We start from the raw sequence: 24,148 nt of genomic DNA, 5'->3' as shown, positions 1-24,148 counted from the left end.
CCAGCATTTGAGGCTGGCTGCAGTACCATTTTACTGCCGCCAACTTACATTTCGCGGAAAGACCACAAAGATAAGAGTGATTAGGGCTCGTACAGAGGCATATAGGCAGTCATTTTTCCCTCGTTCTGTTTGGGAGTCGAACAGGGAGAGAAGATGCTAGTTGTGGTACGAGGTACCCTCCGCCACGTACGGTATGGTGGATTGCGGAGCATGCATGTAGATGTATTACGTGGTTTCTCCCTGAGTTATGTCAATGATGTCTTCCATGTCGGCGGTGGTTCGGGATGTGTCTCTCAGAGTCGGTGCAACGGTACGCACAGGCGGTCCACCTGCTGGTGGGACGCCCGACGAACCGGTCCATCCCGTGCCCTGCAGCGGTCCCCAGTCACCAGCAGATCATTTGCATACAAAGGTGCGGCCCGGAGGAAAATCAAAGCGGCGCGCGGACGAGCACTGTGCGTGTAATTGCATTCTTGCGGTACGCCGTGGATTACCGGCTTGCGCCTGCGTGCTGCGGGCAGCCCGGATTGGCTCTCTGTCTGGCGGCCGCGGCCGGAGTAATGAGAAAGTCCGCCGAGGCCGGTAATTGTGTTCCGAAGTTGCCTCCTCGCTCTGCGACGGAACCGCAGCGGAGCGGCTTCACTTTGCGCTGCACCACTCGCACCTCCCAGACTTCGCGAACTCGGTACATTTGGCACGGAACACACCACCTGACAAAAATAGCAAACAAAAGGAGAGGAGGAAATGAAATAAAAATTCCTATATTGAGTTGGTGCGTGATGTTATCTCAGTGATTACAAAATCGAAGTGAAATTTACGAAGAACACGCAAGCATGAGCCCACTTACCCGTTTTACGTTACACCCCCTGTGGCTTAGTTGCTTGCACCGATCCGGTTGGGGAGGCTGTCATAAGGCCCTTGAGACAAGTTGACCCACAACTCGTGTAACTGGTCCTCGATATCCTGGCTGTTGGCACTGAGACGGACTTGAGGTCCAAGCTGGTCCCACACAGGTTCTATCGGGGAAAGACTGAAAATGTTGTTGGTCGTGGGAGTACTTCAACATCGCGCAGGCTGTTCACAGACACAAGTTCCATGTCGTATTGAAAAATGGCACCGTGGTACTGTCGCATGAGTAGTAACATTGGACAACGCCGAATGTCCGTGGCGTACTGTTGTGCCACCGACGTTCCCTCAGTCACTATCTGCCATGATCTGAACTCATACTCGATGAGTATTGTCTTGTTGAAAAATGGCACCATGGTACTGTCGCATGAGTAATAACATTGGAGAACGCCGAATGTCCGTGGCGTACTGTTGTGCCACCGAAGTTCCCTCAGTCACTGCCTACCATGACCTGAACTCATACTCGATGATTCCCCACACCATAAGGCCTCTTCAAAACAATGGAAGAATGGGACCTCTTCCCAGGTCGCCATGTTTATCACCGAATGGCACCAGTCCACACGCAGCAATTTCTGCTATGGTTCAGTTCGCAACATACGCATGAGACACTAATTCTCTAGGCCGGCAGCTGCTAGTCTCCGACAAATGGTGCGAGATGCTACAAAATGTTGCAGAGATTCTATTACCTGATCTCGGATGGCAGGTGCATATCGGAAGGGGTTACAGTGTGCTTGTTCCACAATATGGCGACCCTCCCTTGTGAAACTCAGACGTGAGCGACTGGAACCTTGATTACGAGAATTCCTGCCCTCATGCTCCCATGCAGTCCAACATCAGGCCTCTGTCACACCCGAAAGCCCCATAAATGTGGATATTACACTATTCGACAAGCGGCCCCTTGGGGACCGCTTTGGGGACCGCTTCCAAACTCTTCTCAGCTGCTGATAACGTTGTCTCACACGAGTACGCGGCATCTCCGTGTCCTTAGGAGTGATCACTCAACATCTTATGCTGTTAACGCCCCTTAAACACTGATATGCCAAAGAAACTGGTATAGGCATGCGTATTCAAATGGAGAGATATGTAAACAGACGGAAATCGGTGCTGCCGTCGGCAACGCCTGTATAAGACAAGAAGTGTCTGGTGCAGTTATTACATCGGTTACTGATGCTAGAATGGCAGCTTATCAAGAGATAAGTCGGTTTGAACGTGGTGTAGTAGTCGGCCCACGAGCATCTTGGAGGTAGCGTTGAAGTGGTGATTTTCCCATACGACCATTTCTCGAGTCTACCGTGAACATCAGCAGTCGGATAAGACATCAAATCTCCGACATCGCTGCGGCCGGGAAAAGATCCTGCAAGAACGGGACCAATGACGACTGAAGAGAATTGGTCAACATGATAGAAGCGAAACCCTTCCGCAAATTTCTGCAGATTTCAATGCTGGGCTATCAAGTGTCAGCGTGCGAACCATTCAGCGAAACATCACCGATATGGGCTTTCGGAGCCGAAGGCCCATTAGTGTACCGTTGATGACTGCACGGCACAAAGCCTTACGCCTCGCCTCGGCCCGTCAACATCGACGTTGGACTGCTGATGACTGGAAACATGTTGCCAGAACGGACGAGTCTCGTTTCAAATTATATTGAGCCGATGGACATGTACGGGTATGCAGACAAACTCATGAATCCATGGACCCTGCATGTCAGCAGCTGACTCTTCGAGCTGGTGGAGGCTCTGTAATGGTGTGGGGCATGTGCAGTTGGAGTGATATGGGATGCCTGATACCTCTAGATACGACTCTGACAGGTGACGCGTACGTAAGCATCCTGTCCGATCACCTGCATCCACTCGGTACCCTACACGTCCAGAACTCCTACAGACTGGCTCCAGGAACACTTTTCTGATTTTAAACACTTCCGCTGGCTGCCAAACTCTCCAGATATGAGCAAATCTTGGATGTCTTGTAACGTGCTTTTCCACCCCCTCGTACTCTTAGGATTTATGGACAGCCCTGCCGGATTCATGGTGTCAATTCGCTCTTTCACTATTTCAGACATTAGTCCAGTCCATGCCGCGCCGCGTTGCTGTACTTGTGTGTGCTCGCAGGGGCACTCCACGATATAAGGCAGGTGTACCAGTTTCTTTGGCCCTTCAGTGTACATCCTACCAAACATGCTAACAACACTAAACCGAACGACACTAATGCACTCTGGTGCCCCGCTCTACTTGTCACAGGGAACTGGAACTTTCGAATCATTTACGCACCTGCTGATGGTGCGTACGTGTCGACAGCTACGGTGACATTCGGCCACGTCTTCTGGGTGTTTCACTTTCTTGTAGGGCAGTGTACTTCAGCTAGCGTTGATGCACAAGTCGGCTGAATTATCGTAACCAAAGACTAAACGGTTAGTAAATCAAATCGGCGTTATCGACTGTAGTCAGTCCTCCAGATTTACACAGCAAGTCGTTTTAGTGATGTGAAACTCGCGAGCTTCCAGCCGAGTGAGTCAAGTCTTGATACAATGATGACTATTAAAAGTGCTGCACTCGGAAGGATAGCAACTTGTGGAAAGTCGACCTAGTAACATGTATGACTTGTAATACGAGTACCTCAACCGGTACTGAGAACAGAATAAAAGATTTGGAGGCATTGCTTTTCTTGCCGGCCGTGGTGGTCTCGCGGTTCTAGGCGCGCAGTCCGGAACCGTGCGACTGCTACGGTCGCAGGTTCGAATCCTGCCTCGGGCATGGATGTGTGTGATGTCCTTAGGTTAGTTAGGTTTAAGTAGTTCTAAGTTCTAGGGGACTGATGACCACAGCAGTTGAGTCCCATAGTGCTCAGAGCCATTTGAACCCATTGCTTTTCTTCACGCCGTCGTATCTCCATGTGACGCAGTACACCGCCCCGTATTTTCACTGTTCGTATCTGCTCTCTAGTTGTTCTAAAATCCAAGATTCAACAACACAATCGTTCGCGATTGGCACAAATGGTCTACTATGAAAGTCTCTCCGGGTTTGCTGCCGGATCGTAAGGCAGGCAGAAACCGTGATGAGCGGCGCATTCGCCATGTACTGAACGGTGGCATATATAGGACGTCGATTTGCAACCTGGCGTCAGTTCTCAGCGGGACTCATCATCAGAAGCAGCATTCTCCTGAAGATGGCGACCAGTTGGATCGCCGAAATGTCGAGTCAAGTTGATTTTAGGATCCCGCGGCAAACCCGAAGAGACTTTCGAGACTTATTACGCCGGGAAAGCCTACGTAACCACATCAAATGGTCTACTAATTACGAAGACAATGATATATTTCTTTGAAACGCAGGCTTTCTCGGAAAATTTCACTAATGATATCATCTTGGGTTGTCAGGCGAATAACGGCGTCCGTCGTCTTGGAGCAACTTTTCTACTGATCAAACATGAAGATGGGTTGTAGGAAACATGCCGAAACGTTGTCTCAAGACGACTTGGAGACTTGTTATAACCTGAATAAACTACTTCGCAACAATTATTTTCTAACATTCGACGCAGTACGTGAACTAATACGTGTGCGTAAATTACTTATTCCTGTACTTAAAAGACAATAATGCTTCGCCGAAGAATCCATACCGATCCGACCTTCACGAAACATTCCCATCACAAGCCTGGCTACAAATAACAGACTGACCCGCGGCAAAAATTGCGATTCTCGCGATGGCTCCCACCAGCTATTGATACAATTCGAAAATCGACAGGCTAAAATTCGATAGCACTCTCAGAATGAAACCGAAATTTGCAGAATGCTTGACCGTTTTCACTTGGTACGTTTCAGCCGATTCTTCCACCAGTCGCCATCGAAACGTGTACTCTGTCCTGGTTCTGTAACTACGCTGTAGATGAAACCTCAAACGCAAGTTGGAAATAAAATGTACTAACTGTACAGTGATGGCCTTTGTAACTATCATTTATTCTGCTGGAGATGAGACAGTGATTCTGCTGCTTTGGCGGAAGAGCTGAAGGTCAGTGCTGAAATTCTCTGATGTTTAGTTTTTCGAATCGTGTTTGCAGGTAACGCTTGACTGCCAAAAGTCGGGAGCAAAGGCGAATTCAATTTACAGGAGGGGATAAACTTTGGAAAATGTGAACGTGCTCCACCAGTGCCTCTGACGATGTCTCCTGCAACAGCAGACGAAACGTTATACTGTGTGTACGTATATGCAACGAGTTAGATCTGGGAACTATATGCAGAAAAATCTGCAATGTACTGGCAGTCTAGCGTTGCCTTCTCTTTCCGATATATTTCTTTTGAGCACTTATGTGACACTTATGCCTAGGGTATTAGATAAGAGCGCACACCGCAGTGAAAGTAATATCGTATGACGGAAGCACTCTGTGATGAAGGATGCCCCACGACCTATCACGCTCCTTAGTAACTGAGTGGCCATACGGGGGACGGCAGAGCATGGGGAGCGGGATGTGGCGACATCGACATCACAGGCACGCTCACGTACTGGCCGCACATCACAAGCCACCTCTCAGCTGTATTGGTCCTGTCTGAGGGCGCTGTCAATTGTGCCGCAATGCAGGCGCGTAGCAGAGAAGGGGTCCGTGCATCCCCCTCCCCCTCATACACACACACACACTCAGTGTAATACCGCCTGATCCACTCTGCAACGTCAATCTACCAAACCAAATCAATTACTTTGTTGAAGGATAATACTGCGGTGGGCGTTCAATAAATAACGCCTTACAGACTTTTTTCTCAGAACATATTTGGTCTGATATCAGTCAAAATTTCTTTTACATGTATTTTTCCACGTTACTGGCCATTAAAATTGCTACACCACGGAGATGACGTGCTACAGACGCGAAATTTAACCGACAGGTAGAAGATGCTGTGATATGCAAATGATGAGAGCTTTCACACAAGGTTGCCGCCGGTGGCGACACCTACAACGTGCTCACATGAGGAAAGTTTCCAACCGATTTCTCATACACAAACAGCAGTTAACCGGCATTGCCTGGTGAAACGTTGTTGTGATGCCTCATGTAAGGAGGAGAAATGCGTACTATCACGTTTCCGGCTTTGATAAAGGTCGGATCGTAGTCTATCGCGATTGCGGTTTATCGTATCGCGACACTGCTGCTCGCATTAGTCGGGATCCAGTGACTGTTAGCAGAAAATGGAATCGGTGGGTTCAGGAGGGTAATACGGAACACGGTGCTGGATCCCAACGGCGTCGTATCACTAGCAGTCGAGATGACAGGCATCTTATCCGCATGGCTGTAACGCACCGTGCAGCCACGTCTCGATCCCTGAGTCAACAGATGGGGACGTTTGCAAGACAACAACTATCTGCACGAACAGTTCTACGACGTTTGCAGCAGCATGGACTATCAGCTCGGAGACCATGGCTGCGTTAACCCTCGACGCTGCATCACAGACAGGAGCGCCTGCGACGGTGTACTCAACGACGAACCTGGGTGCACGAATGGCAAAACGTCATTTTTTCACATGAATCCAGGTTCTGTTTACAGCATCATGATGGTCGCATCCGTGTTTGGCGATATCGCGGTGAACGCACATTGGAAGCGTGTATTCGTCATCGCCGTACTGGCGTATCACCCGGCGTGATGGTATGGGGTGCCGTTGCTTACACGTCTCGGTCACCTCATGTTCGCATTGACGGCACTTTGAACAGTGGACGTTACGTTTCAGATGTGTTACGACCTGTGGCTCTACCCTTCATTGGATCCCTGCGAAACCCTACATTTCAGCAGGATAATGCAGACCGCATGGTGCAAGTCCTGTACGGGCCTTTGTGGATACATAAAACGTTCGACTGCTACCCTGGCCACCAGATTTTTCAGATCTCTCACCAATTGAAAACGTCTGGTCAATGGTGGCCGAGCAACTGGCTCGTCACAATACGCCAGTCACTACTCTTGATGAACTGTGGTATCGTGTTGAAACTGCATGGGCAGCTGTACCTGTACACGCCATCCAAGCTCTTTTGACTCAATGCTCAGGCGTATCAAGGCCGTTATTACGGCCAGAGGTGGTTGTTCTGGGTACTGATTTCTCAGGATCTATGCACCCAAATTGCGTGAAAATGTAATCACATGTCAGTTCTAGTGTAATATATTTGTCCAATGAATACCTGTTTATCATTTGAATTTCTTCTTGGTTTAGCAATTTTAATGGCCAGTAGTGTACGTAGCCCCCATCACGTTCTATGACCTTACGCCAGTATTTCGTAAGAGCACTTGTTCGCTGCTGTCAAAATCTCTTTTCCTTTGTTCGAAGCCATGTTTTCACTGCATTAATTGTGTAGTCATCATGTCGAAAGTGTGCCCCACGTAGAGAACCCTTAAGCGTCCCAAACAGATGAAGTTCGAGGGCGCCAGGTCCGACCCATAGGGTGGAGCCAATTAGGTGACATGTTTCCGGCTTCTGAAACTTGTGTGTGGTCAGTCATTGTCGTGTCGGAGCAACATTTCTTCTGGATTCTTGACAGACCGAGCATGTCCGAAATGGTTCTTGACTTTGTTGAGAGTCGTCACTTGATGCTTCTGAATTAATGGTCGAGCCTATTGGCAACAGATCAACGAGAAGGATAACATCGCTATCCTAAAACACTGTCATCACGAATTTGCCAGCGGAGGGAGCTCATCTTTTTTGATGGTGACTGCGTTTGCGTTTCCGGCTCGCAGTGATGTATGCAAATCTCGTCACCTGTACCCATCCGTGACAGGAAGAATCCTCTATGGGCCTCAAACTTCTCCAAGAGTTCAGAGGAAATGACTTTTCCTTGAATATTGTGGTCTGACGTGATCATTCGTGGAACCCATCTTGGGCACACTTTTGAATATCTAGCAGGCTTAATCAATCTATACGCACTTACAGTGTTCACCTATAACTGTAAAGCCAGTTGTCGAGTTGCGATGCTCCGGTCTGCGCGAATAATAAATGACATCCGTGAGGTTTCACCGTCTCGGTACCAGTGGCTGTCACAGGAAGTTCCGAACGTGGCCGATCCTGGAGCTCACCTTCTGCACTTCCTGAAGTTTTAACGCTCTTCACCCGTCACCCAACAGTACACCTGTCAACTGCTTACCATACCATACACAGCCCACAAATGTGTATGGATGTTCACCAAGGTTTCTTTTTCCGCAACCAAGAATTCAGTTATACGAGGGCTATCCACAAAGTACATTACGTTTTGGAATTAAAAATAAAGAAAGTATTGGAAATTTTTTTATTATATACAGATGAAAGCCACACTTAAATACTACTTTTCTACATAGTTGCCATTTAAATTAAGGCACTTATCGTAGCGATGGACGAGCTTGGAAATTCCTTCGTCGTAAAATTCGGCCGCCTGCGCCTTCAACCGCGTGGTTAATCAGTAACCCGGTAAAAATACGATTTTTGTGGATTTCCTGGAAAGAGGCACTGCAATAAACTGTCAAAGGTATTGCCAAACTGTGCACAACCTCAGAAGAGCAATACAAAACAAGCGCCGGGGAAAGTTGGGCTCAGAGATCTTGCTGATTCACGACAACGCCCGGGCCCACACGGCAAATGCCACTCGTGAAGTTCTCGAATCTTTTAAGTGGGAGTTGTTTCCACATCCGCCGTACAGTCCCGACCTGGCACCGAGCGACTTCCACTTATTCCCAGCAATGAAGAAGTGGTTGGCTATGCAGCGTTTTGATGACGACGCACAGCTTCAAGAAGAGGTAACCACGTGGTTGAAGGCGCTGGCGGCCGAATTTTACGGCGAAGGAATTTCCAACCTCGTCCATCGCTACCATAAGTGTCTTAATTTAAATGGCAACTGAGTAGAAAAGTAGTATTGAAGTGTGGCTTTCATCTGTATATAATAAAAAAAATTTCCAATACTTTATTTTTAATTCCAAAACGTAATGTACTTTGTGGATAGCCCTCGTAGCACGTTGCTTGTTATGAGAGTCTTGCGCAAATGTCATTTTGATGTTTCACTACGGCTCTGCCATCTGTCAGAAATGGTCGACACTTCACCCAGCTGCAATTGAAACATCAAACTGGAAACCCTTAAAAGGACTTTTTCCTATGTATACAGGCGGATGGGGCATTACGACTCTCTAGCTGTGAGGTCGGGTCATGAGCCCCGTCTGAACAGCCCAGTCGGTAAGAGCATTGTCTGCGAAACGCACGGTTTCGGGTTCGAGGCCTGGTCCGGCACACAGTTTTAATCTGCCAGTGAAGTTTCTTACGAGAGGTTTACAGGAGTGCCAGGTGTTTCGGAGTCGTTCCTTGCGCTGCCTGCCAAGAGGGTTCCCGGCCACCTGTGCTCTATGGGCGCGCGGAAGTTTTGCAATGCAAAATACAATCACTGGCTGGGTCGACAACCTCTCCAGCGTACAACAGTCTGCCGCAGGTGTGCTGAATCCGACGGCGCTGGGCGTTTGGCCCTGGCTCCGCCAACGTTAATTACAAAGAAAACACCGGTGTTAAGGGAAGGAACCAAATGGTGAAGTTGCAACACACTGAGCGAGTGGAGTTCTAAAGCAGTTTCAGTCTTCAGTCTTCTTGTAATAAACATTACGTGGTAGGACCCGCCCGGGTAGCCAAGCGCGGTAACGTGCCGCTTCCGGGATAAGGGAGGATTTGCGGGAAGAGACCAAACAGCGAGGTCATCGGTCCCATCGGATTTGGGAAGGATTCGGAAGGAAGTCGGCCGTGCCCTTTCAAGGGAACCATCCGGGCATTTGCCTGAAGCGACTTAAGGAAAACACGGAAAAGCCAAATCAGGATGGCCGGACGCAGGCTTCAACTGTCATCCTCCCGAATGCGAGTCCAGTGTGGTAACCACTGCGCCACCTCGCTCGGTGGGTCCCGCGGATTAAAGGCGAGGGCTGGTGAGCTGCCCAGCCTGGATGTGGTTTTAGGCGGTTTCTCACGTCCAACTAGATGAATGCTGGGTTGGTACCCACGTCCCGCCTCGTATACACATTACGCGTTCTCACATATGAACATGAAAGTCACTCTAGACACAGACAGTGAATTACATAAATTCCGTCCTGCGGCTGGGAAGGGGGGGAGGATTGTTGGTATCAGAAAGGACATCCGGACCAATTACCACTAACACTGATAAATCCTGTATAATAGTGGCGACCCCACAGTGACAAGGGAAAGGCAAAGAAGAAGATAATATAATAGTGTCGTGTGACGAGGGCCTCCAGTCGGGTAGACCGTTCCCCTGGTGCAAGTCTTTCGAAGCGACGCCACTTCGGCGACTTGCGCGTCGATGGGGATGAAATAATGATGATTAGGACAACACAACACCCAGTCACTGAGCGGAGAAAATCTTCGATCCAGCCGGGAATCGAACTCGGGCCCTTAGGACTGACAGTCTGTCACTCGGACCACTCAGCTACCGGGGGCGGACAAAGAAGAAGATGAAGAAGCGTTACGTGGGCCCCAGCCTGTAACCATGCGTTTGTGGGATAATTGACATTTTCTTTTTCTTTGACGTTATTCCCTCCTTCTCAGAGGTCGCATATGATGTTCGTACACTCACACTGGATTTAGGACTTATTTATTTATTATTATTCTTTCACTGTTTTACTTGTCTGTAGCTCACAGCGTGGAACACCAATTTAACGGTGTCATGGCTCCGGTTGAGGCTGTCAGTTATTCGAATGGGATGTTTCATTAGTCAGTGTTGGCCAGTTCTGACAACACGGTCATTACCAAGTGCCATGTCCAATGACAATTCGTATATGCATAGGCATGTCGAAAGCCGTCATCGACCGAAATGTCTGTAGATTGCATTGAGAAGCGAAACAGGTAACGCACTTATTGCCAATTGGAATATACCACCTCACTAGGCTTTCTTGTTGCTATTTAATGCTGAATGGCAAGTCGTTAGCTTATCCTTCGCTATTTATACGTAAACTTATATAGGAAAACATATTTACGTTGTAAATTTCATGTGGCAGTAGCGGAATTACCTGTTATGGTTCACAGTGCGATCTGTACTCAGTTCGGTCGACGGCGCATTTGCACATGCACGGAATTTCTTTTTTTTTTTTTATTTCTACTGCTTGTATAATTTTCTATATGTATATATACGCTGCTCTGAAAAAAACTTAAGGACGCAAGTAAAATGCGCGTGATGTTCACTGCCAAGTAATAGAGCCCGATGAAACTTGGACCATACATAGAAATAGCTGCTACAGCGTAGTACAAAAGGTAACTGAAAGAAATACTCAGTGAGACAAACATAAATTACGCTTATATTGAAGCAGAATAACTGCACTGAAGTCACCACGGTTTATGACGGTCCCCTGGACATTAGAAAAGGTGGGACATGGTTCTCAGCAGCGTGTATGTTCACCACGGACAGCAATGCATGCTCCGCAACGGGCTGGTAAGTTCTTGTTATGGGGCGTCCCATTCCCCCACCATCACGGCCAAAAGCTGGTCACCCTCTGCCAATGGTGTCATTCGGTTGCGGTATGGAGGGGCATGACGTCATCACATATCTCTTCCGGCCGTTGTCTGCTTTTCAGACCTGCAAATGAAATGACCAACAATGATAATTGTATTCTGGCTCGTTACTGTCACTTTCCTATTTATTCCGAATGTGTCTCGGTTTCCTAGGGTGTAGTTAGGCAGGAAGCGAAGACCGCATCGTAAATTGCTGTGAGTGAAATGGGCAGTAGACATTTATATACTTACTTGTCATAAATATTTAGATGCAATAGGATCGTTAACAGCACTTTCGTAAATTCATATGTCAAGACAAAGATCGCACCACACGAGGAGTGATAATGTAATTCATGCAAATTAGAGACTAGACATTGAGGTTATGGTGGCCAACTGTGCTGTGTATCATAATTTCCATTCTTCAAGTTTTACGTCTCGCTAAATGATAATAATTTTAGACGAAATATACACGGAATTGAAGCGAACAACACTATACGCCAAAATAACTATCCAATACAAGTGGTATTGTTGTTGTTGTGGTCTTCAGTCCTGAGACTGGTTTGATGCAGCGCTCCATGCTACCCTATCCTGTGCAAGCTTCTTCATCTCCCAGTACCTACTGCAACCTACATCCTTCTGAATCTGCTTAGTGTATTCATCTCTTGGTCTCCCTCTACGATTTTTACCCTCCACGCTGCCCTCCAATGCTAAATCTGTGATCCCTTGATGCCTCAAAACATGTACTACCAACCGATCCCATCTACTAGTCAAGTTGTGCCACGAACTTCTCTTCTCCCCAATCCTATTCAATACCTCCTCATTAGTTATGTGATCTACCCACCTTATCTTCAGCATTCTTCTGTAGCACCACATTTCGAAAGCTTCTATTCTCTTCTTGTCCAAACTAGTTATCGTCCATGTTTCACTTCCATACATGGCTACACTCCATACAAATACTTTCAGAAATGACTTCCTGACACTTAAATCTATACTCGATTCTAACAAATTTCTCTTCTTCAGAAACGCTTTCCTTGCCATTGCCAGTCTACATTTTACATTCTCTCTACTTCGACCATCATCAGTTATTTTGCTCCCCAAATAGCAAAACTCCTTTACTTCTTTAAGTGTCTCATTTCCTAATCTAATCCCCTCAGCATCTCCCGACTTAATTCGACTACATTCCAATATCCTCGTTTTGCTTTTGTTGATGTTCATCTTATATCCTCCTTTCAAGACACTGTCCATTCTATTCAACTGCTCTTCCAAGTCCTTTGCTGTCTCTGACAGAATTACAATGTCATCGGCGAACCTCAAAGTTTTTACTTCTTCTCCATGAATTTTAATACCTACTCCGAATTTTTCTTTTGTTTCCTGTACTGCTTGCTCAATATACAGATTGAATAACATCGGGGACAGGCTACAACCCTGTCTCACTCCTTTCCCAACCACTGCTTCCCTTTCATGTCCCTCGACTCTTATAACTGCCATCTGGTTTCTGAACAAATTGTAAATAGCCTTTCGCTCCCTGTATTTTACCCCTGCCACCTTCAGAATTTGAAAGAGAGTATTCCAGTTAACATTGTCAAAAGCTTTCTCTAAGTCTACAAATGCTAGAAACGTAGGTTTGGCTTTTGTTAATCTTTCTTCTAAGACATGTCGTAAGGTTAGTATTGCCTCACGTGTTCCAACATTTCTACGGAATCCAAACTGATCTTCCCCGAGGTCCGCTTCTACCAGTTTTTCCATTCGTCTGTGAAGAATTCGCGTTAGTATTTTGCAGCTGTGACTTATTAAACTCATAGTTCGATAAAATTCACATCTGTCAACACCTGCTTTCTTTGGGATTGGAATTATTATATTCTTCTTGAAGTCAGAGGGTATTTCGCCTGTCTCATACATCTTGCTCACCAGATGGTAGAGTTTTGTCATGACTGGCTCTCCCAAGGCCATCAGTAGTTCTAATGGAATGTTGTCTACTCCCGGAGCCTTGTTTCGACTCAGGTCTTTCAGTGCTCTGTCAAACTCTTCACGCAGTATCTTGTCTCCCATTTCGTCTTCATCTACATCCTCTTCCATTTCCATAATATTGTCCTCAAGTACATCGCCCTTGTATAAACCCTCTATATACTCCTTCCACCTTTCTGCCTTCCCTTCTTTGCTTAGAACTGGGTTTCCATCTGAGCTCTTCTTATTCATACAAGTTGTTCTCTTCTCTCCAAAGGTCTCTTTAATTTTCCTGTAGGCAGTATCTATCTTACCCCTAGTGAGACAAGTCTCTACATCCTTACATGTGTCCTCTAGCCATCCCTGCTTAGCCATTTTGCAAGTGGTATTACAAATTGCAAAGAAGTTTTCGGTGAATCTGTATAATACGTTATTGTTCCAGAAACAGAAGCCAGCAATACGAACATTTACGTTTTGAATACGTGGACCAAGTCTTATTTCCCTCCCCTTTTACACAAAAATAACTGCAGTAACAAAGTACACTTCCACGAATCATTTGATGACAGATTGTTTCGTGCAATCATTCACATGTAAATATTCAGCTTTCGTTAGATTCGGCATAGCACCCTGAGAACACCAAAGATATCTCTCCGCCCGACGGCACTCAAGGTCACCTGAAATGAAGCAATCCTATTGGCTGTCGCCACCAAGAAATGCTATTGGTCGTTTGTTTCCTTATGTGTGGCGAGGCGAATAAGTTAGTGGGTTCTGCGTCGGGAGAATCCGGGCATTGAGGTAAAATCTGACAGCGCAGCAAGCAGCACTTATGACTGTGTCTCGCTACGTTTGGATGTGACCTTACTACGAGAGACATATGAAAGATAAGCAGGTCAGACGGCCGGAGTGGCCGAGCGGCTCTAGGCGCTTCAGTCTGGAACCGCGCGACCGCTACTGTCGCAGGTTCGAATCCTGCCTCGGACATGGACGTGTGTGACGTCCTTAGGTTAGTTAGGTTTAAGTGGTTCTAAGCTCTATGGGACTGATGACGTCAGATGTTAAGTCCCATAGTACTCAGAGCCATCTGAACCAGACCTTGGAGCCGCAACTTCTCATTCAGGCAGCTCATCTATTGGCCTCAAGACGCCGAGTGAACGCCTTCGCGGTCCTCCCACAAAGGGAAAAATCTCTGGCAGTACCGGGAGCTGAACCCGGGTCTTCCACAAAGCCGTCAGACCCGCCGTCTACTTGACTAGGAATGGAGACATTGTCATCTGTGCACGATGGATAAGTGTAATTAACAAAAAGACCACATTTCTGTAAAATTGTGCTTAGTTCAACTCTCTCGTAAACGCAAGCAGGAAGGCAGTTAATCATAACGTGACGCAAATAGTGTGCTATGAAATCATAGTAATTATACAGCCGTCGCTGTAACGCGGAGACGTGTACCATTCCAACACAGCCACATTTTCCATACAACGCGGACCGTGTCAGACGGGGAAGAGGGATATAATTTCAAGTTGAAACATTACGGAACAAATAAAATTTAATTTAAACACTACATCTGAAAAATAGGTTTATTTCAGTCGCTAATTAAACTAATTTTCTACACAATTATTTTGGTACGGGGCAGCGGTTTGGGTAATGGAGAAGAAGCGCTTCCACCCTCAGTTTCTGCTTCAGAGTTAATTAAATTTTCTGCTGACGAATAATGTTTTTTCCGAGCTGTAGCCTAGCCTCGTCTTGCTTGCTTCGTCTTTTTCCTTCTCTCGGGAGGAGGCACTTTCGTGGTTGACTTTGCCGTGGCTTCCATTTTTTTTTTATCCAAAACGTCGTGAATTAAATTAGGATAAGATGTTTTAGTATGCTTATTTTCATTACACTCTTCTTCTTTTTATCACGCTATGCGCTTCTGCGCCACGTTCATTTTCCTAGTAAGAACAATTTGTGCATCAAACATTCACGTTTTCAAAGAACAAGCCTTCCTTTAAATTATTACAATGCAATGAAAGAGCGTGATGGTGCAGTTGTTAGTGCACAAGCCTCGTATTCACCAGCCTAGCCACGCTGCTACAGGTTTATCGCGCTTTCCCCTTAAGCAGTTGATGCTAGTATCGGGATTTTCCTGAGAAGAGCTTTATGTCTGTTTCCGTCCCCATTTGTATCCAACTAAGTTTGTGCTCCATTTCTAATGAGTTTTACGTTAATGGGGTATTAAACCCAAACCTAACCCTCCCCACCCCCCCTCTTTACAATCAAATTTACGTAAAACTGACAGTAGGAGCTTGATTCTACAGTTGGAAATAGATTTTTTAAATTATTTCGCTTTCATTCCCGTATCGTTTTCTGTGATCAGCGAGAGACGCGTAAGACGATGGACTCTTGTTTGGAGGTCGACTGTTCAGATCTACGGTAGGCTATTCAGTTTTGAATTTTCTAAATCTTCTAAGCTGTGTCTTGTGATGGCTGCTCTGAAAGGGCGCAGCAGATCTTCGTTGCCCGATCTTGTGCTTCGCTTCGAATGACATCGTCTGCGGTGGAACGTTAAACCTTAATCTTCCTTTCTTCCTTCTTCTCAAGTGAGCCCTTCCTAGCTAAACATGGACCGTCTTAGTCAGGAGACAGAAGCACAGGGTAGACAGATAGCGGAGCCACCTTCAGTCATCCTTCGCCCGGCGTACTAAGGATAACGGAGTACCTCACCGTATTGGTTCAAACATGAATCCAAGTCAGGCACGGAATCTAAAAAAAAAAAAAATGTTCAAATGTGTGTGAAATGTTATGGGACTTATGCTAAGGTCATCAGTCCCTAAGCTTACACGCTACTTAACCTATATCATCCTAAGGACAAACACACGGAATCTAAGAATTTTGAAGTGAAATTACATGTTCGTCTGCCTCCGTGCCCAAATTGAGCCCCAGTGCGTCTCAGCCTCATCGTTTTCTCATCAGCATCTAATTTCGGCACTCTGCCTTGCGTATAGCAGCACACCTTCCAATTTCTTACGTGCACACATCTTCTCCAAATAAAACTTCAATCAGCTCCTCATACCTGAACGTGCATTTCGTCATGGTATACATTCATCGTTCCCGAATTAATAAGATCTTTGTTTTCTTATCACTTCAGAATACATTATATTTCCATTCCTCTCCTCCACATGGCAAGAGTTTGATTTGGGAGCATGTTCCTATACTCCTTATCCACATCATGTTGCAAACAATTCCTCACGTAACATTCGTTTCACCACCTACACCTACTAAACGCTACACTCGAAATCTACATTATCGCGCTGTCTTATCCGCACTTCCCTTTCGCTCAAATGGAGCGCAACTCTCTGACGAAAACCACGAATTGCTACCATCTCCAACGTCATAGAATGCTCAATAGCACCTTCGATCTACGTCACACGGTGATTAAGTCTCTGGCCTCCCATTCGCAACGAGCGCGGTTCACATTTGCAGCCAGCTACATTCACTTAGGTTCTCCTTGGACTCCTTACATCGCTCTAGGCGGGACAGTTCGAAGGGAAATAACACTTCGAACTTGTTTTCCTTATCTTTGGCCAATCTGTGCCTGTTCTACCTTTCTGACCGTCGTCAATAGCACTTAACCTCTAATCTTTGCACCTTCTGTAACTACCCATTTCTCTTCATACGCGAAAGATCAACTTGTCTCATTAACATTTAAATCTCATACTTACAGACATTTCTTTCATCAGTGTTGATTTCAACATATTTCTTAGAATGGTCTAAATATATAATATTTTTAACGTCAAAGGCTCACCACGTTGCCTCAGCTGGAGAACCTTGTCCATATAAGTCGATTAATCCTCTCGAGTGTTGATTATATTATTTAGTTCTACGTAAGGCTAAGTGTCAATATCATATTGTGGTTCGGTTGGTACGTCCATGAATACAAATGTAAATGCTCAGGATTGATCTCCACTCGGTCGTAAGGTCTGCACTTAAACGTAGCTTTCCCTCCAATAAGACTGTGTGCATTCGAAAACTTCAAGTTGCAATGTGGACAACCAGTATATCCCTCCCTCCATATTTCTTCTTGCAGAAGCCAGTTCGTACGTCAGAGGAAGACATGTCGCACCAATAGGACTATGCCTAACAGGTTATTGTGGTGTCCATACCAACTTTCACGTCTATTACTATTTTACTTTAAAGATTGAGTCACGTTACATATATTGATCTCGATGACAATTATACAATGAGCTGTACCTTGCCGTAAAAAGAAGAAAACCTCTTCTGCCCATCCACTGAGGACAGAAAGCAAGAGCTGCATCGACCCTCTTGATTAAAGGGGTAGCCCTATCATAAAAGGCATACTGCGCAGTCCCAAAGATACGTGGGGATTGGCTTTGATGATCAACGTGAAAGAACCCTGCCGAAATTAGATTTGCGCCCTCTGGGCTCTGGTAATGGCACTACGGAAACACAAAGTAGCGAAGAACGCCATCTGCATGCAACTGCTCTTCACCTGCTGCACGCACGCACACACACACACACACACACACACACACACACACACACACACACACACAGACACACACAGAGAGAGAGAGAGAGAGAGAGAGAGAGAGAGAGAGACTTTCATAAAACTGAACTGAAAAGGCTGAAGGGAAAACGAATGATTTTCTGCTCCCTCGTTAACACGATGTTAATTAATAAAAGTGAAATTCCGATGCCGAAACAGCCACTGTATCTTAAACTTTTTTACATTTCGTACTATGTATTTTAGAGCCTGTGTTCCATCATAAGATCAGCCACTTGCTAGATTATCGCTGTTCGTCATCTTCGGTGTCTACAACAGTAACCTAGTTGCGTATTTCATACACAGAAATTTTTTGTTACTGACGGAGCCCTCCCCCTTTCCATTATAGCTTGTCGTCACTTGTGACATGCCACAGATGCCTATGACTTTAATAATAATAACAATAAAATGATTAAAATCTTTCACTATTGTAATTACAGTAGTATAATTTGTTTAGATCAGTCCTTAGTACATCACTTTAAAATAACTTCCAAGAAATTGCTATTCAGAAAGCATACATCATTTGAATACTCGTAGATGTCGGCCCAGTAACTGAAATTTATTTGTGTCACGCATTTGGTTTACTAGCAACATACTGACTTAAGATTAACGCTATAAAACCTCGTAAGTGTCGGCTTACCATTATCACATTTTCACTTAGGATAGGTCTGCAGGGTTCGGCTCCATAGCCGAGTTGTCAGCGCGACATACCCTCACGCGGGAGACCAGGATTTGATTTCCTGAGCTGTCAGGGAGTTCTCCTTGGTGGGAGGACTGAACCGAATTGCACTCGGCTTCGTGAGGCCAGTTGATGAGCTACCAGACTGAGAGGTAGCGGCCGAGAGTGCGGTGTACGAACCCCATGCCCTTCCATACTGCACCCTGTAATGAATGGCTCAGGATCACACAGAGGTCGGTCGGCTATATCGTGGACTTCAGGGTCTGGTCGCCGGGTTATCATTTCCAGATCTGCAGATCTGGCTATACGAGCATGTAATGGAGGGGAAAGGTTTCTTGTTTCAGTCGTTTCCGCCTATATTTGGGAAATTCAGACTTTATTTTTTCTGGTTCTGGAGGATATGCCTCTTTCTGTCTGCCTCACTCAGTCTCCTACCTGTGGTTCATCGAGTCTGCTTCTGGAATGACGATCCGTTCCGGAGTTGCTGTTGGCGGCAGTTGACGCCAGCCGGTGACTGTAAGCCTTTTCACCACTAGGATGTCTTCTGTCGCTGTTCATGGCACAAGCGTGATCCCTCACTCAGTCTCCTTCCTGTGGTTCATCGAGTCTGCTTCTGGAATGACGATCCGTTCCGGAGCTGCTGTTGGCGGCAGTTGACGCCAGCCGGTGACTGTAAGCCTTTTCACCCCTAGGATGTCTTCTGTCGCTGTTCATGGCACAAGCGTGATCTAGCCCTTAGACAATTTTAAAAATTGATGTACGTAAAAATGTAAGTGCTTTTAGTAAAATATTTTTCCGATGGGGGTGTTGTGACCTCCGTGATCCAGTCCTTTAAACCGCCCCTGTATCTTGGCTGTGTATACTGAGGTGACATGGGTTAGCGATAAGCAGGTGTACAGAAGGCGGTAGTATCGCCTACACAAGGCATAAAAGGGCAGTGCTTTGGCGGAGCTACCATTTGTATTCAGATGATTCATACGAAAAGATTTCCGATGTGATTATGGAGGCATAACGGTAATTAAGCAGTGGTAGTTGGAGCTAGCAGCGTAGGACATTCCATTTCGGAAATCATTATGGCCGGGCGGTGTGGCCGAGCGGTTCTAGGCGCTACAGTCTGGAGCCGCGCGACCGCTGCGGTCGCAGGTTCGAATCCTGCCTCGGGCGTGGATGTGTGTGATGCCATTAGGTTAGTTAGGTTTAAGTAGTTCTAAGTTCTAGGGGACTGATGACCTCAGATGTTAAGTCCCATAGTGCACAGAGCCATTTGAACAATTTTTTTTTGAACCCAAGTTGTCAACAAGTCACTGTGCAAGGCCTTGATGGCTCCGTAATGACGTGGACTGTGTTTACATAGAACTGACTGGCTTCTTGCGGACCATTTACAGCTATTCATGGACTCCATGTTCCCAAAGAAATATGGAATTTTATGGATTACAGCACGCCATGTCACAGGGTCGCAATTTTTTGTGATTGGTTTCAAGAACATTTTGGACAGTTAGAGTGCATGATTTGGCCACCCAATGGTCCGAAATGAATCCCATCGAACATTTATGGGACATAATGGGAAGGTCAGTTGGTGCACAAAATCCTGCACCGTCAATACGTTCGCAATTATGGACGGCCATAGAGGCAGCGTGGCTCAATATTTCTCCAGGGGACTTTATCACGTTATAAGTGTATATTTTTATTTTTATAATTATATATTTTATGATTTTGGTTGGGGTGGCTTTAAATATTGTGGGCTAGCATGAGACTTTTAATTAACTTATACCGCGATAACAGTCGCACGGACATCGGCTGCACCGAAGTACGTACGATATATAATATTTTTTAAACACAGCGCGCGACTCACCGCCTTCTAATAAATAGTTTGCGTGAGCGCTGCTATTTAGAAAAGAAAATATGCGTATTCTTACGGAAACTGTAACTATTAATATGGATCTCAGGGGCTACTGGTTATTTATGTACCAAATTACATAAAGATTAACTGCGATATTGCTGAGTGTAATGCTTTTCAATATTTCTTATTCATTATTTGCAAGACAAAACTGGAGAGAATCTCGTCTCCCGTTAGGCGGCCAAAATGAAACATACTGAACTCATTCAGTGCTGTGAATTTTGATAACTGGAATTAATTTTAACTTCGAAATTAATGAAAGATCAAAATTGAGAAGTCTCTCTCATTTACATTTAATATTATGATACGAAATTTTAATTAAATAATACAGTCAGCGTAGTGGCCGACTAAATCCTGCTAGGGGAGATGAGCTCCCTGCACTACGAAGTTCTGTAAAAATTTTGTTAATTATAAGTAATGGTTGCGATCATGCGAGGTGACAACTAAGTCAATAATACACACTTTCCAATAACAATTTCTGTTGTATTTTTCAAAAAATGCAGATAAAACTTACGTTAATTATCAGACAGCACTACAATGGCGGCCTACCGCTAGACGAAACAAAACAGGAGAGTTAGTTCAATCAAAGCATTCTCTCTGATCTTCATGTGCTATGTTACACAGAGATTTTCCCAAAAAAACTGTGTTTTGTTAATTACATCGATATTTGTGTTTTGGTAATAATAACTTACCATGGATCTTGCCGTTGGTGGGGAGGCTTGCGTGCCTCAGCGATACAGATGGCCGTACCGTAGGTGCAACCACAACGGAGGGGTATCTGTTGAGGGGCCAGACAAACATGTGGTTCCTGAAGAGGGGCAGCAGCCTTTTCAGTAGTTGCAGGGGCAAAAGTCTGGATGATTGACTAATCTGGCATTGTAACACTAACCAAAACGACCTTGCTGTGCTGGTACTACGAACGGCTGAAAGCAAGCGGAAAGTACAGCTGTAATTTTTCCCGAGGGCATGTATCTTTACTATATGGCATGGAGAGCTGCAGCAAACCAGTCTCCGGACTGAAGACTGTTGTGTTGGCAGAAGAGCCAACACCGTGCTACTATTCGGGGCCGAAATGCACTGCGTTTTAGCTCACGCAGGCTGGCGTGAGGACGGAAGAACTATACTGACGCGAGGTCTGGAACATGACAAGGAATTAGAATTCAGAAAGCGGACGTAGCTAGTTTGGTACTTAACTTTAATCCCTTAATGATGAACGTCGTTCTTGACGGTACATGATTCACAATATCAATAGTAACTGAATATGGCGCCTTGCTAGGTCGTAACAAATGACGTAGCTGAAGGCTATGCTAAACGGTCGTCTCTGCAAATGAGAGCGTCTTTAGACAGTGAACTATCGCTAGGAAAGTCGGCTGTACAACTGGGCGAGTGCTAGGGAGTCTCTCTAGACTAGACCTGCCTTGTGGCGGCGCTCGGTCTGCAATCACTGATGGTGGAGACACGCGGGTCCGACGTATACTAACGGATCGCGGCCGGTTTAAAGGCTACCACCTAGCAAGTGTGGTGTCTGGCGGTGACGCCACAAAGACCACAACAACAACAACGTTCTTTACTATTTGTTATACACCGCGCACACGTACACAGTCTTGAAATAATTTATAATTCACACGTCTCATAACAAAAACTTCCTTTCCTTTTCTCCAAATGTCCATTTATGTGACGTACCGTCACAACTTCCAACGACTTGTTGATAAGGAACTCCGAGTTGCTGGACTACAGCGGGAAAAAGGAGGTCCGGCACGGTATTGGGAGGTACCCCATGAGTTTTGTCACCTTAATGTGAGTATCGGTGTCTGGCAGGGATGCAGGGGTTTTCTAACACAGGATCTCGAATATAAACATAGACTCAAGCTTTCGTTGTTTAAAGGACTCGGATCAGGTTTAAAAAGAAGGTGTGCCGCCTCGTGGCGGATTCTTCGAGAGCACAGCCATCGGCTGCGGCCGGAAAGCCCGTGACGTAAGAGGGATGACGTAGCCGAGTTTGTGGCGGCAGATGTGCATCGCGGAGCAGAACCAGGCGGCGCCACAGGAGATGGGCGGTTTGTCCTTGCCGGCGAGAGGCTGCACGAAGCGCCGGTGCGGCAAATTGTTATTTGTCTGCCGTGCCCGTCCTCGCGACCACCAAGGCGTCCTCTCCACACGCACTCCTGCTGGCTAACAAGCTTTCCGTGCTCCTAATACAAATGTTATGTTCGCTGCAAGCGGTGAGTCCAGCTACACTGGACCAAAGAAATCCCAACTTACTTTACTTTAGTTTTTTACTTTACATGTGGAAAGGGCCTTATCGACCATACGCCTGCTCTATGTGCCTCTTCAACTTCTGCCTGTCCAATGCGCTGTTTGTCCAGTTGCTGCTGCTGTTCGTCCTAGTTGTGTCCTCCCGAATGTTATCCCGCCATCTGATTCTGGGTCTCCCTCTTTTTCTCGTTCGTTCTGCTGAATGCCATTCTAGGTAGTCTATTCTCTGTCATTCTTGCTATATGGCCTGCCCAATTCAACCTTCTCCTCTTCAGCACTTCGACGATGCTACAGTGTTTGTACAGCCCGCTTAATTCTTCATTTCTTGTTATTCTCCATTCCATGTTCAAATGGCTCTGAGCACAATGGGACTTAACTTCTAAGGTCTTCAGTCCCCTAGAACTCAGAACTACTTAAACCTAACTAACCTAAGGACATCACACACATCCATGCCCGAGGCTGGATTCCAACCTGCGACCGTAGCGGTCGCGCGGTTCCAGACTGTAGCGCCTAGAACCGCTCGGCCACCCCGGCCGGCCTCCATTCCATGTTATTTTCGTCGTGTACAGGTCCAGAAATTTTCCTTAGTACTTTTCTTTCAAATATTAACAGTTTTTCTTCATCTTTCTTTCTAAATATTAATGTTTCACATCCATATTACATCGCAGGTATAATGGTCGGCCGGCCGGTGTGGCCGTGCGGTTCTAAGCGCTTCAGTTTGGAACCGCGTGACCGCTACGGTCGGAGTTTCGAATCCTGCCTCGGGCGTGGATGTGTGTGCTGTCCTTAGGTTAGTTAGGTTTAAGTAGTTCTAAGTTCTAGGGGACTGATGACCTCAGATGTTAAGTCCCATAGTGCTCAGAGCCATTTGAACCATTTGAACCTACACCAGGAGTTACGGCTTGAGGAGCGGTTTCATATGACAGCGGAAGCACTCTCCTGGCTATCCCACGCGCCCAGACTGCAAATTTGTACGTCAGTCTGCTAATTCGACCTGTTGTGCTGCCATTCACGAACAGCACTCCACGGGGGTGTTTTCCAACAGGACAGCGCTCGCCCACATACCTGTGCTGTAACTCACCATTCTGTGCTGAGTGTCAACAAGTTTGTTTTGGCCTGCTCGATCACCAGATCTGTCTTCAATTGGGCACATATGGAACAGCATCGGACGGTAAATGGTTCAAATGGGACTTAACTGCTGAGGTCATCAGTCCCCTAGAACTTAGAACTACTTAAACCTAACTAACCTAAGGACTTCACAGACACCCATGCCCGAGGCAGGATTCGAACCTGCGGTCGTAGCAGCAGCGCAGCGCCTAGAGCCGCTCGGCCACAACGGCCGGCTCGAATGATGTTGTCGACATATTTTACGATATATTAAAACTGATTTCGAAAGGACAGTAATGCATCTCTTGAGAATGTTTAGAGAGACGAAACACAATAGGAAATAAAGTAACAGTCAAAATATTA

Source organism: Schistocerca americana, chromosome 3 (genome assembly GCF_021461395.2).
Source record: "Schistocerca americana isolate TAMUIC-IGC-003095 chromosome 3, iqSchAmer2.1, whole genome shotgun sequence".
NCBI classification, from domain to species: Eukaryota; Metazoa; Arthropoda; class Insecta; order Orthoptera; family Acrididae; genus Schistocerca; species Schistocerca americana.
This window is presented reverse-complemented; position numbering follows the sequence as displayed.